Source organism: Mya arenaria, chromosome 10 (assembly GCF_026914265.1).
Source record: "Mya arenaria isolate MELC-2E11 chromosome 10, ASM2691426v1".
Lineage (NCBI taxonomy): Eukaryota > Metazoa > Mollusca > Bivalvia > Myida > Myidae > Mya > Mya arenaria.
The window spans coordinates 46,468,193-46,480,691 of record NC_069131.1 but is presented as its reverse complement, the minus strand read 5'-3'; positions in this window follow the sequence as shown (position 1 = coordinate 46,480,691).

The following is a 12,499-nucleotide window of genomic DNA, read 5'->3' as shown; positions in this document are numbered from 1 at the left end:
ATGTTCAGTGCTCTTTTGTAACAAGTATTTTGATTGGACGTTGCAAACATGTGCTGAAGGTTACAGGCAACTCGAAAGTAGACTGGGAATAATTTTGTAGACCATTCATGTTTGTTGGCTTGTTTCGGAAATCACGGCTTTGCGAATTTCATTTCAATGATGACTTTTGTGTCTGATGAGATATCTTATTAAAACTTGGACAGACCCCTTGCAGAAAAACCAGGGCGTCGAACCAAATATTGATAGTATATGAACGAGTTCAGACAAGGCGAAAAAAACAACAGCTAAGGTTACATTTAAAAGTCGCTTATCAGGGTCTACTTGATATAGCTGTTTATATATATTACCGGAATACAAAATAAACCCGTTTACCTTATTGACAGAAAATAATAATATACTGAGCAATTCTCAATTTAGTGTTTGCAGGGTTCGAGCTTCTACGAATGCTAAATTATCTGAACAACGCAACTGTTGACAAATGATAAAGAACTATTGTACTGCACCGTTAGTCTAAATAGCCGCAGGTTATAGTTAAAGTTATATAGATCACGAGTTGGTGGGAAAATGCTGAAAGTACTCTAAAATGAAATTGTGTACTAAAAATGTAGCTCGTCTCTGATTACTTAAGTTATGATAACAAGGGGACGAGATAATGTCCACGGTTGTGATTGCCCTTTTCGTTTATAACCTAAAATTTACACCTCAACTTCCATTCCTTAAATGAACTGCCTTTCGGCAATTGCGTTCGCAACATCTTCGGATATGTTCGGATCGCAATTCATCGCATCACAATATACATGAAAACTATTGATCTTGTTAGTGTTTGTATTGTGTCAGCAGGTCCCGTAAAATATAAATCAACATTTTAGAAAGTGCTAAATTATTATATTTTTAACGTTTTGTTGCCAAAAGTGTTTCAATTTTACGTTTAAAAGTGATTTCATGTGGTTGATCTTTTCCCGCGTTATTGTGACATCATTTGAAAAAAAATGTTTCCGGTAACAGTCGGGTCGTGCTATTTACAGAATGGGCGAGAAAGGAAATGAAGTATTTTTTAACGTTTCTTGAATAAAATAATGAACTATTGGTCTAAATATAAGGAACGAATTGCGGCGTTGATGTCATTATCGGGATATGAACGCAATTGGGCTGGTCAAAGTACGCATGGAGTCCTTCGGACTTTACACACTTAGACCAGCCCAATTGCGTTCATACCCCGATAATGACATCAACCCCGCAATTCATTCCTTAAATGAACTATTTTCAGAAAACGAATCGTTTATGCGGACTTACCATTGATTTTGCGCATGCTATGCGATAATAGTTTTGTTTGGCAAAACTTGTTCCACTATGCTTTCAAATACTCATTGCATAATGTGAAACAGACTATAGCCATTCTTGTATATAGTAGCCCGCTTTAAATAGTTCAATTCTACAGTATGTTTCACATATAACGGATTATACATCTTTACGAAGATCCAAAAACATGCGTGGAATTAGCGGAAATCGCCCAACCAGTTATGCGGTGAAAAGATAGCAACGCAGCAGACGCGTGGGATTAGTTCGTGAGCCACGTAAACGGTCATCTGGAAAGAAAGACTGAAGGAGCGAACATACATTTCTTTCGAGCGTATTGAATGTAAATGTTTTACGTTCGAACATTTTATGTTAACTCGTGCTGTTGTTTTTTAATTCGCATTTTTTAAAATGTAATTCAATTGCTTTAAAGCACATATAAGTTATATTCCGGAATTGATTCATGCATTTAGTTAAAGCTTTATTTGTTTCATGAAAATATGTGAAACAACACATATTATATACAAATATCATGGTTTGAATTTGGGAGATAGCTGGAAGCTAATATTACTACCAACACATGATTACGCCTTTTTGATAGCTCATTTTGTTTTCTGTATCATTTTATTAAAATAAGCAATGTTAGAAACGAATCTTTTTGTTTTCCCTCTTATGATTACAATATTTTTTTAACATGACTTAATGACTAAATATAACTATTGGTGTATCTTCGAGTGACATTACAGCAGTATCGATATTGATAAACCGTAATAGTTTCTTGACAAATACAAAGTCCGCAGCCAGGCCCCAATATAACAACTTCAAATAATTCAGTCAATTCCCAATCTGAATTCATTTTACCGTAAAAACTGCATATAATGATATCTATTTTATCATCGTCAAATACCACCAACACTCAACTGCACTATGCTTCGTTGTGTACCTTGAGCGAATTAGCTATGAAAATAACGTAATCATAAATAATAAATGAGGAAGTTGCATTGGTCCCGCAAGGTACCTCATGCTTTCCCGTTGAAAAATATTCTGGCAAAAGCCGGAATCCGGGTCCGCCTTTTTTGAGTAGAATAACATATGAAAGCAGTCAAGACCATTCGGTCATGGAGGATAGTGACACTGGCAGTCACGTAGGCCGCAGGGGCGCGCCCACACCCCAATATTCTGGCTAGAAACGGCAATGGGGCCGCGATTTTTTGTTACCGATTTTTTTAAAAATCGTATTTTAGATAAAGCTACGTGCATATAGATTTATACCAGTCCGACACGATATTGAATATATACAGGTCACCATGTCATGATTACACCATCTAGCTTATTGTCGTGAGTGGCGTGAACATCGTATGCGGATTGTTAAAGACGGGCAAATGGAAGAAGAAGCGGCTATAAGACAATATAATTATTTGTATCGTTTTTGATGTTTCAAAAACTGTAGTTGATTGTGATAATTGTATTTAATCGTTAAATCAGAATTGTCATTAAATAGCGAGAAATATGTAATATTTCAAACTCGTCACATTAAGTTTTGACTTTAAAATGGACTTCCAAATCAGCCTAAATATTTTATATTTCAAAAGAGATCTTTTGGCACTAAAAAAAACTGAAGACAGAGCATTCAACTCGCAATGGTTCCAAAGTCGCTCGTGGCTTCACCGCGCTAATTTGCTATAATAAATATTTAAAAGTAAATAAATACTGATATTATCAGTGTAAACCGCGAATTCATTGGAAGAATACTTGGCTCCCGTGCCTCACGCACGCATTCTCTAAAAATGGTGTTGGTAACAGTATTTCATGACTGTGCACTTTAGTCAAATTTATTGAGAAATTATGTTTATCGATATAATCTACAAAATACAATCTACAAAACAGCTTGCTGTTAAAAAGAGTAAAACATTTGTGATTTTGAACCGCAGCGTCATGATAAAAGATAAATTTAGCTTGAGATAGAGATTAAGAAATGATATTTTCGTTTTTATTGGGGCCTGGTCCAAGTTTTTCGACCATTGTCAAGTATCTACTACAAAGTACATGATCTAAATCATGTTTATAATTAAAAACCATTGCATTTGTGCATAAAACAAATCTGTAAACCTGATATTTTTTAATACTTAAGCATGTATCTTTTTTACTCTTATAATATAAATTCCTTCGAATCTTGACAAAAAACTCATAGTAAAAAATGCATACATGAACTTTCTTTCAAGACAGTCAAATCATTAAACATCCTGACATTTTTTTTAGGTTTTTATTCCTTTTCCCTTCGTCTTTTAGCGTTCATTGTCCAACGAAACGGAACCAAAGTACGGTTAGGCTTCTTGGCTTGCCCCAGTGTTTTCTATTTCTGTTTATCAATTTCGTGGAATCAATTACCTTTATGAATGGAATTTATTACAATGGTACCAAATCTATATGGAATAAGCATTCATATGTTTTACCGAACGGAAAGGAAAACCGTAACCATAAATGAAGATATCCAATGTGTTACCGGAGGTCTAGCTCGGGTTCGTATTATTGACGACGGGTTGCATGGACAAAGCGACTGCAATATATATGTATAATATATATTTGAATACGATGCGTTATCGTCAAGTGTCAAGCATAGAATGGCGAAATAATATAAAGAACAATGTTCTGTCGACGGCAAAATGCATAAATACAAATGACATTACGAATTGATACAAATGACAAAACAATGGTAGTTGTAAAATGATAACGATAAACATACCTGCAATATATATGTATAATATATATTTGAATACGATGCGTTATCGTCAAGTGTCAAGCATAGAATGGCACAGATCCACCCTATTCACGCTTGACCAACTGTAGTATTAAGGTGATAAGGCATAGGGTATAATACTGTTAATAACAATGGTATTTGCATGCAGGTATTAAGTGACAAAGTAAGTACTATACTGCCTTAAATGAAACTACACTGTATTATCGTAGCTTAACACCCAAGTGAACACAATGCTGTTCAGAACATTATAACGTATTAAATGTTGATTATGAATGAGGGAAATAATAACTCAAGAGACAATAAAATAGTTGTTTCTTTATTTCAACAAGTACAAATAAGGGTTACATGAATCTCAATACACTCAAATAAAACACCCTGTGACATATTTCCCTCCTCTGGAATATTGTCGTCCTCGACAATACCATACATAACAGAACAATTCCAGAAATAAAGACAACTACTAAAACAATACCATACCTATATACTGCGTTACCTAAATATATAATCTAGGTTAATCAATCACTTACTATGACTCATTTGCAAGCTATCTCTCATATTCTGGAATCAGTACATTCTAGTTGTATCTATAAACTACCTCAACACAGCAATACAATTTTCCTGTATTTTTCAAAACAAATTTTTTAACTGCTGAGAAAAACAAAGCAATTTGTAAATGTGATACTGGACAAGACATCAATTTCAAATTAACACTTAACATGCGTTTCAAACAATTCAATAGTTTTCGAATCTCAACAAAGTACACAACACAGAAACATCACTGTTTAATTTGTCACTTAAGTGATCACAAATTCTCCTGTCTGGTGCCACACTGGTGCTCGTCGAGTTCTTGTGGACCTCCGCGGAAGGACCCCTGGTTGACCTGCCTGTCGTCGATGTGGAGGACGATAGAACCCAACACTTATGTCACTATCAGATCTGCTGGAGAGTATAGCAACATGACTACTGGTCTCAGTAGCTGGCGACGGTGTAGGTAATCCACCATCTGATTCCTCACTGCCTGATGTGCCAATTGGTAAATGTGGAACTGGGAGCAAAAGGTTACGGTGGAGGGTTTTAGTGCCACCCTTCTGATCTTCGCGACACACACGAAATACAGGAACATTAACATCTGGCTGCTCTACAACCCTGTACACACTTTCGCTCCAAACATCTGCAAGTTTGTGCTTTCCCTGAAATCCTACGTTTTTCACCAAAACACGGTCGCCAGGACAAACCTTATTCTCCCTGACTCTGCGGTCGTAATAGTGCTTGGCTTTGAGAGCACTTTTTAGAGCATAATCATTGGCAGCTTTATACACAGTATTCAGATATGGTTCCAAGTTTTGAACATAACGTGATGGAGGACTACCCGAAATATGTTGACGTTTAAGCCCTAATACTGCATCTATGACTAAACGAGGTCGACGCCCGAACATGAGCTGAAAAGGTGAAAAACCGGTCGACTCGTGCATGGTTGCATTATATGCATGAACCAAAGCCGGAATAGCGTCTTTCCATGCGCTTTTCTTGTCATTTGGTAGGGTACCGAGCATTTTTAATAGTGTCTGGTTAAAACGCTCGCACTGACCGTTGCCCTGTGGATGATAAGGAGTAGTTCGCGTCTGTCGAATCCCAGCTATTCTGCAAAGGCGCTTTATGACCTTGGAAAGGAAGTTCGTACCCCTGTCACTATGTAGCTTTTCTGGAAAGCCGTAATGCACAAAGAAGTTGTCAAATAAGACTCTCGCAGTTGTCTTGGCTGTTTGATTACGAGTGGGAATCGCTTGTGCATAGCGCGTAAAATGATCAGTGATGACGAGTACGTTCTCGTAACCACCCTTTGAGACCTCAAGCGACAAAAAATCAATACAAACCAACTCCATAGGACTCGACGAATTGATGTTCACTAGATTTGTTGCTATCGGTTGAGCTGTCTTCCGGCGAACACATCGGTCACACTGTTTGACCCACTTTGCAATGTCGGCGTCCATGCCAGGCCAATAAAACCGTTCTTTGTGAAGAGCGAGAGTTCTGTCACGGCCCTGATGGCCAAGGTCGTCATGGAATGAGTGAAAAATAACCCGACGAACTGATTCAGGTAAAACAACTTGCTGTACTTTCTCACCCTTCTGAGTGCTGGTGCGTACAAGAATACCATTCTGAAGTGACAGACATTCAAAAACACGCAAGTATTTCAAGGCTCCAGGCGAAACATGTTTTCTGTCCACAACATGCCCAAGTGCAACAAGATGGCGGACCTCGGAAAGGACAATATCTGCCTCTTGACCTTTTACCCAATCTTTAAATTGGAGAACCTGAGGAATTGCGCGGTTGTCAAAGCTATCGTCGTTGATATCAGATAATGCAATGGAGGGCGATGTAGAAACAGCATGCATCTGTGCAAAAGCTCTGATGACATCTACATCAATAGTGTGCGCTGATATCTCTTCACTGTCATCACTAGAGGACGTTCGTTGCCTAGATAACGTGTCAGCATCAATGTTTATCTTGCCGGGCCGGTAAAATATCTTGAAATCATAGACAGCAAGTGAAGCGATCCACCTTTGACCACAGGCATCAAGCTTCGCAGTAGTCTGGACATAGGTGAGTGGGTTGTTGTCCGTAAACACCTCGAATGGGACACCATACAAATAGTCGTGGAACTTATCACAAAGAGCCCATTTAAGTGCCAAGAATTCCAGCTTACTTGAATGATAATTCCGTTCAGGTGGTTTGAGACTTCGGCTAGCAAAGGCCACAACCCGATCTACCCCATCGAACTCCTGGTACAACACGGCCCCAAGACCACTAGAAGAGGCGTCAGTGTGGACCTTGAATGGCTTGCTGTAGTCTGCGTAGGCTAAAACAGGCGCACTGGATAGCTTCTCGACAATATTATCGAATGCTTTCTGCTGATCGTCTCCCCAGCTGAAGACTAGCTTCTTCGACTTCTGACTGGCACCAGAGTTTCCAACGAGGAGGTTATTCAGAGGGCGAACTATGGTAGAGAAGTGCTCTATAAACTTCCGGTAGTATCCGGCAAACCCTAGAAAACTTCGAACCTCCTTAATGGTCTTAGGGATAGGCCAGTTTTTCACAGCTTCTGTCTTGGTTGGGTCCGTCTTGATGCCATCTTCGGAGACAACATGTCCAAGGTAAGTAACCTCCTTTCTTAAAAACTCACACTTCGAAGCCTTGAGCTTTAAATTGTGTGAACTCAATTGCTGTAAAACAGACTCTAGCCGTTCCAGGTGTTCGTCGTAGGTAGAAGAAAAGATGATGACGTCATCGAGGTATATAAGACATTCTTTAAGGTTAAGCGTACCCATGCAACGCTCCATCAGCCTCTGAAACGTCGCTGGAGCATTACAAAGGCCGAAGGGCATACGGTTTGCCTCGAAGAAGCCCAAATTGCCAACCTGGAACGCCGTTTTCTCCTTATCGGCCTCTTCCATCTCAACCTGCCAGTATCCGGCCTTGAGGTCCAACTTGGTAAAATACTTGGAACCAGCAAGAAGGTGAAGAGTATCATCGATACGCGGAAGTGGATATGCGTCCTTGTGAGTTCTTGAATTCAACTTCCGGTAGTCGATGCAGAACCGGATGGTTCCGTCTTTCTTGCGAACAATGACAACATTTGATGCAAACGGACTTTGTGAAGGTCGTATGGCTCCCATGGACAGCATCTCCTGCAAATGTTCGCGCACTTCATCTATCAGTCCTGGGGGTACTCGCCTATAGGGTTCCTTAAAGGGCTCCGGGGTATCAAGTTTGATATGATGCTTCACAAGATTTGTGTTGCCTAAGTCTAGAGGCCCTTGGGAGAAGACACTTTCCCATTTCCATAACAAATTTTCAACATGTTCCCTCTTGTTTTCATCCAAATGACCCAAATCTACCTTAATTTTGTCTAGGAATTCCTGTTTTCCTTTTGCAGGCGGATTGTCTTCGGAAGACTTCTTTGAAGGCTCGGGTGACCATGACCGCAACACTTTAGCTTCCTGGAGATCGCACAAAATACTACTAGGTCGTATATCCATCACCTTTGCAGACATGTTGTAAACCCGAACAGGTACTCGACATGAAGTAGTTTCACCAAGTCTCACCACTCTTGGACAAATACCTATCCTAGTTGATGCTGTAGGAGATTGTTCAGTTACTGCCGTAACACAATCAGAATTCTTCCTGACAAAACCCGAAAGAGTAACTGTTTCAAAGGGTTGAACCTGTATAGGTCTACTATTCGTACTTCTCACGGTCCCAACTGGAATATGGGCAGAAATGGCCATATAAGCAGAGAGCCATTCAATGGGAAGGGATTCACGTTCAACATGAGACAATAGGCGTATAAAGTTAGTTCCAATAATTACAGGTACAGACAAGTTGTATTCCGTGTTGTTTACAACCAAGACTGGGACAATAAACGCTTCCTTGGTTATATGAGGAACTTCAATATCCGATTCAAAATAACCCAAGTATGGTATATCATTACCATCAGCCCCCGTCAGGCGTAACTTGTCTATAGAATGAAGTTCAGGCATTGGATTTATCTTTTCAAAGAAATCTTCACTGACTGTCGTAATCATTGACCCACTATCAATCAAACCCTTAACCACATTACCATTCATGACTATGTCTGCTTCATTAGCATAACCAACTAATCTATCAAAAATATTTGGACAATTCTTAGGGCTTTTATTCATGTTGTCACCATTTTGCCCATCAACAGTGACACCTACATGTTTAAAGCTTTCTCTCTTGTCTCCTTCTCTACAGCACCCTCTATCTCTTCCTTTCTATCTTCTTGGTCCCCTTGACGTTCTCCATATCCACGACCACGGCCTCTATAATTTCCCCGAAATCTTGAATTCTTATATCCCCCTCTGTAAGGCTTTGGTTCTTTCTTCTGCTCTTCCTGTTTCTTCTTCATATCTTCAAACTTCATATCAAGTTCTTCAATTTTCTTAACAAGATTCCTGTACATGTCATCCGTCCTCGATGCATCTCTTGCTATTCTATCAGTGTTCTGCATATTGGCGGATGTTTGATGAATTTTCTGCGTCCTTTGTCGTGCTCCTGACCGATCAGTTTGTAACTTAATCTCATACTCTTCTGACCTGACTTTGTTACGTAACTCCTCGTAATTCATTCCACTATCATAGTAAGTTCTGGTGGCTTGTTTTAACTCCTGATTCCTCAATCCCCTCCAAAATCTATTCTTCAATTTGACCTTCTTCTCTCTCTCATCCATAGTTGATCTCCTGCACACCTGCAACAACATCTCCTCTAACCTCAAACCCCATGCAATGATCGTCTCATCCTGTCCCTGCTCAGCTGAAAGAAATCGTGACAAGATACTATCTTCACTCGCTACATTCCCAAAACTTTCCTCCAACCGTTTCATAATATCAGACACACTGACTTCCGTTCCCAAATGTAATAAAGTTTTCCTGGCTTGATATTTCAATGCTTTTCTCAGCCCCTGTTTTATTACTTCGTCAGAGTACGTATATCTTACACTTTCAAATTCAAGTTTAAACTCTTCAAATGACGATTCATTTTTGGGAACTGGTTCTCTTCCAGAGAATGGTGTCAAATTCAGTTTCACATTCAGATTGATGTTATCTTTGACAATGGGCTTCACTGTTCTATTCTCACTATAAATATCATTCGTGATTCTGGTTTCAGACATGCGTGGTGTATACTGATTTGAAAAACCTCTCCTCGCTATTTCTATGTCAATCATTTTTCTATCTAGCTCTTCTCTCTCCTTCTCTATGTGCATACGATCATCCTCAATCTGCCTCTGTTGTTTAATGAAATTATTCTCTCTCTCTCTAAAACGACATTCCATTTCATCAAATCTTTCAGACATTTTCTTCTGCATCTGTGTAAGTCTTTCTTCATATTGCAGAATCTTCATATCTCGTTGGTTCAATTGGTTTGTTATTCCGTCAACTTTCTTTTCAAATTCAATTCGCCTCTCGTCTAATGCCTTTTCTTTCACTTTCAGTTTCAAGCTCCATTTCTCAAACTTCTCCATCTTGTCGTTAAAACTGTTTCTGCCAGAATCCACGTCATTGTCAATCCGTCTGTTGGGTGAAGAAACATAAAGCTCTTTTCTAGACGTGTGATCTTGAAGATACACGTTCTCTTCTAATTTGTGTAAACTATCTTCAAGTTGTTTCAAGCTATTGGGTGTATCTTCAAACTGCGTAAATCTAAAGTCTGTATTTATTTCTAACATTGGCGCCTCAACATATGGGATTGACGGAACGGGAGCAGTCGAAGACAAGCGCATTCTGAGGACGCTTAAGGAGAACCATTTTAGTGGTGAATGGACGTATACAAGTGTTTGATATATTGTTGAACGCTGGAAAGTGCATTATAGTTTTTATGATCGGATATTACCCCGGGGATTACGTTTTACTGGTCACCCTGTGAACCATATTCCGGACCCTAGGACGTCGACGGAACGCTACCAGGAGCCTTGGAACCGTGGATGAACAGGATTTAGTGCATTGACACTTCACGTGTACCCTAGGTACATGTATGTGTTAGTTTACATTAACACATAGTGGTCACTCGTGTTAACTGTGATCGGACTTATATTGTGTTTATTTAATATGTGTATTGGATTTTCTGTCGACGGATAATTGGTGAGTGATTATTCTATTCCATTGTAAGGATATACACTGTCCAGTTTGATTGGATAATTGCTGTCCCGTTTAAAGTGGGCAAGAGATCATAGTCTTGGCATAATACCGTTATTTTGGGCCAGTGTATATTTTTCAATAGTGTATTATGTTAATTGTAATTATGTCATACATCATGATAGGATTTTGTTGACCATATTATTTTTGTATCAATATTGTGAGTGTTTCATAATTGGACCATATACGTATTATTTGTACCTCACTCCAGTCAAATTTATAATTTGCATGTGCGGTGTGGATAAAAAAACAACAACAACCAAACACTAACATTAAACAAATAGTTTTAGATGCATGTTTGAGTTATAAAGTAGTGACGTAGAAAGTTGTTTTTCTTTGATTTTGTTTATACATACGTACATACCATTTTTTTATTTTTTTTATTAAATCATCTTGATAAGTCAAAATCAGTAATTTTGTTTGAGTTTTGCATACTCTTTCATTTATTCGAAACCGTCGCCGTAGTAACCGTGAACGTACCAAAATCGAATCGAGCTCGAAACGCGCCGGTCGTTATTTGTACGAATTCGATAACAATATTATACACTGGCCCCGTAGCCTAACGGTTAGCGCGTCCGACTGACAATCCGGCGAAGCGGGTTCGAATCCCCATCTGGAACGCGCAATTTCTCAGGGATAGTTGCATTATTTTCTCTGATTATTTGTGAAAGGTAGTTGTTTGTATGAGTTGATACTGGATATCAGTTGCCTAGCAATAGATAGAATGTATATAGAATTGAGATTTCTGTGATTAGTATTAGAGAGTTAATGAGGTACCTCGTGCGGTGCGGTGCAGTTGTAAATGGCAAATTCTAGTGAAAGGGAGATAATCTAGTCTTTGTTGAGTGATTGTGTAAAAGGGAAGTAAGAACTGACATCCATAGAGTATAGACTGTTTATGCGGGTTGCATATAAAAGCTCATGTCAGGTAGTTAAAAAAGGGAAGTAATCAGAAACGTCAAACTTAAGTAATATTAAGCTAGCACATTATGTAGTTATGTGAAAGGGAGATAATACATTGAAAAGGTGACTTATTGGGACTTATGATTTGTTGGATGCAAAATATATTGGTTTCAATCAATTTATATGCACATGTACTTGTATGTTTTGATATTTCACATTTGATAAGACGTTGTGATTGTTGTTGTGTTGCTTTTGCATATACACTTTTGTTATGATTGATTTTTAATTTTGTATTGCCGACGTTATGTGATAACGGAAGTGGATGTGATTAGTGGTGATCTTAAAACAACTGTTGATCGATTTGTGAAATTGAAGTGGACATAAAAACGTGCTTTAACATTTAATCATTGCCATTATAAGTTGGAAGTTTATAAAGTGTTCTTGAAAGTGTATTATTGAAGAAGGACTAGTGAAATTGAAAGTGTTTTTGATATGGCTGAAGGTGGTTTACCGTATAGTTTTAGGGACAAAACGATGGATGTAAGGAGAGAAAGGGATCGTCTAGAAGAGGAACGTGCTCAAAGTAGACTTCTAAAAGTGCAAGAGAGAAGGAGGCGGAATGAAGAGTTAGGGCTTTTATGTGAACAAAGGCAAAGAGTAATTGCTAGTCGTACCAGACCAGAGGAGCTACTACAATCCACTCCTGCGCATAGAAAAGACACGTCATTTGTCACCATAGACGAACTAGTTGTACCTGAAGAGAGGGATATTGACTTTTCACTTGAAACTAGAAAGTTGGAAGATCAGCTTCAAGAGTTAGAAATAAAAC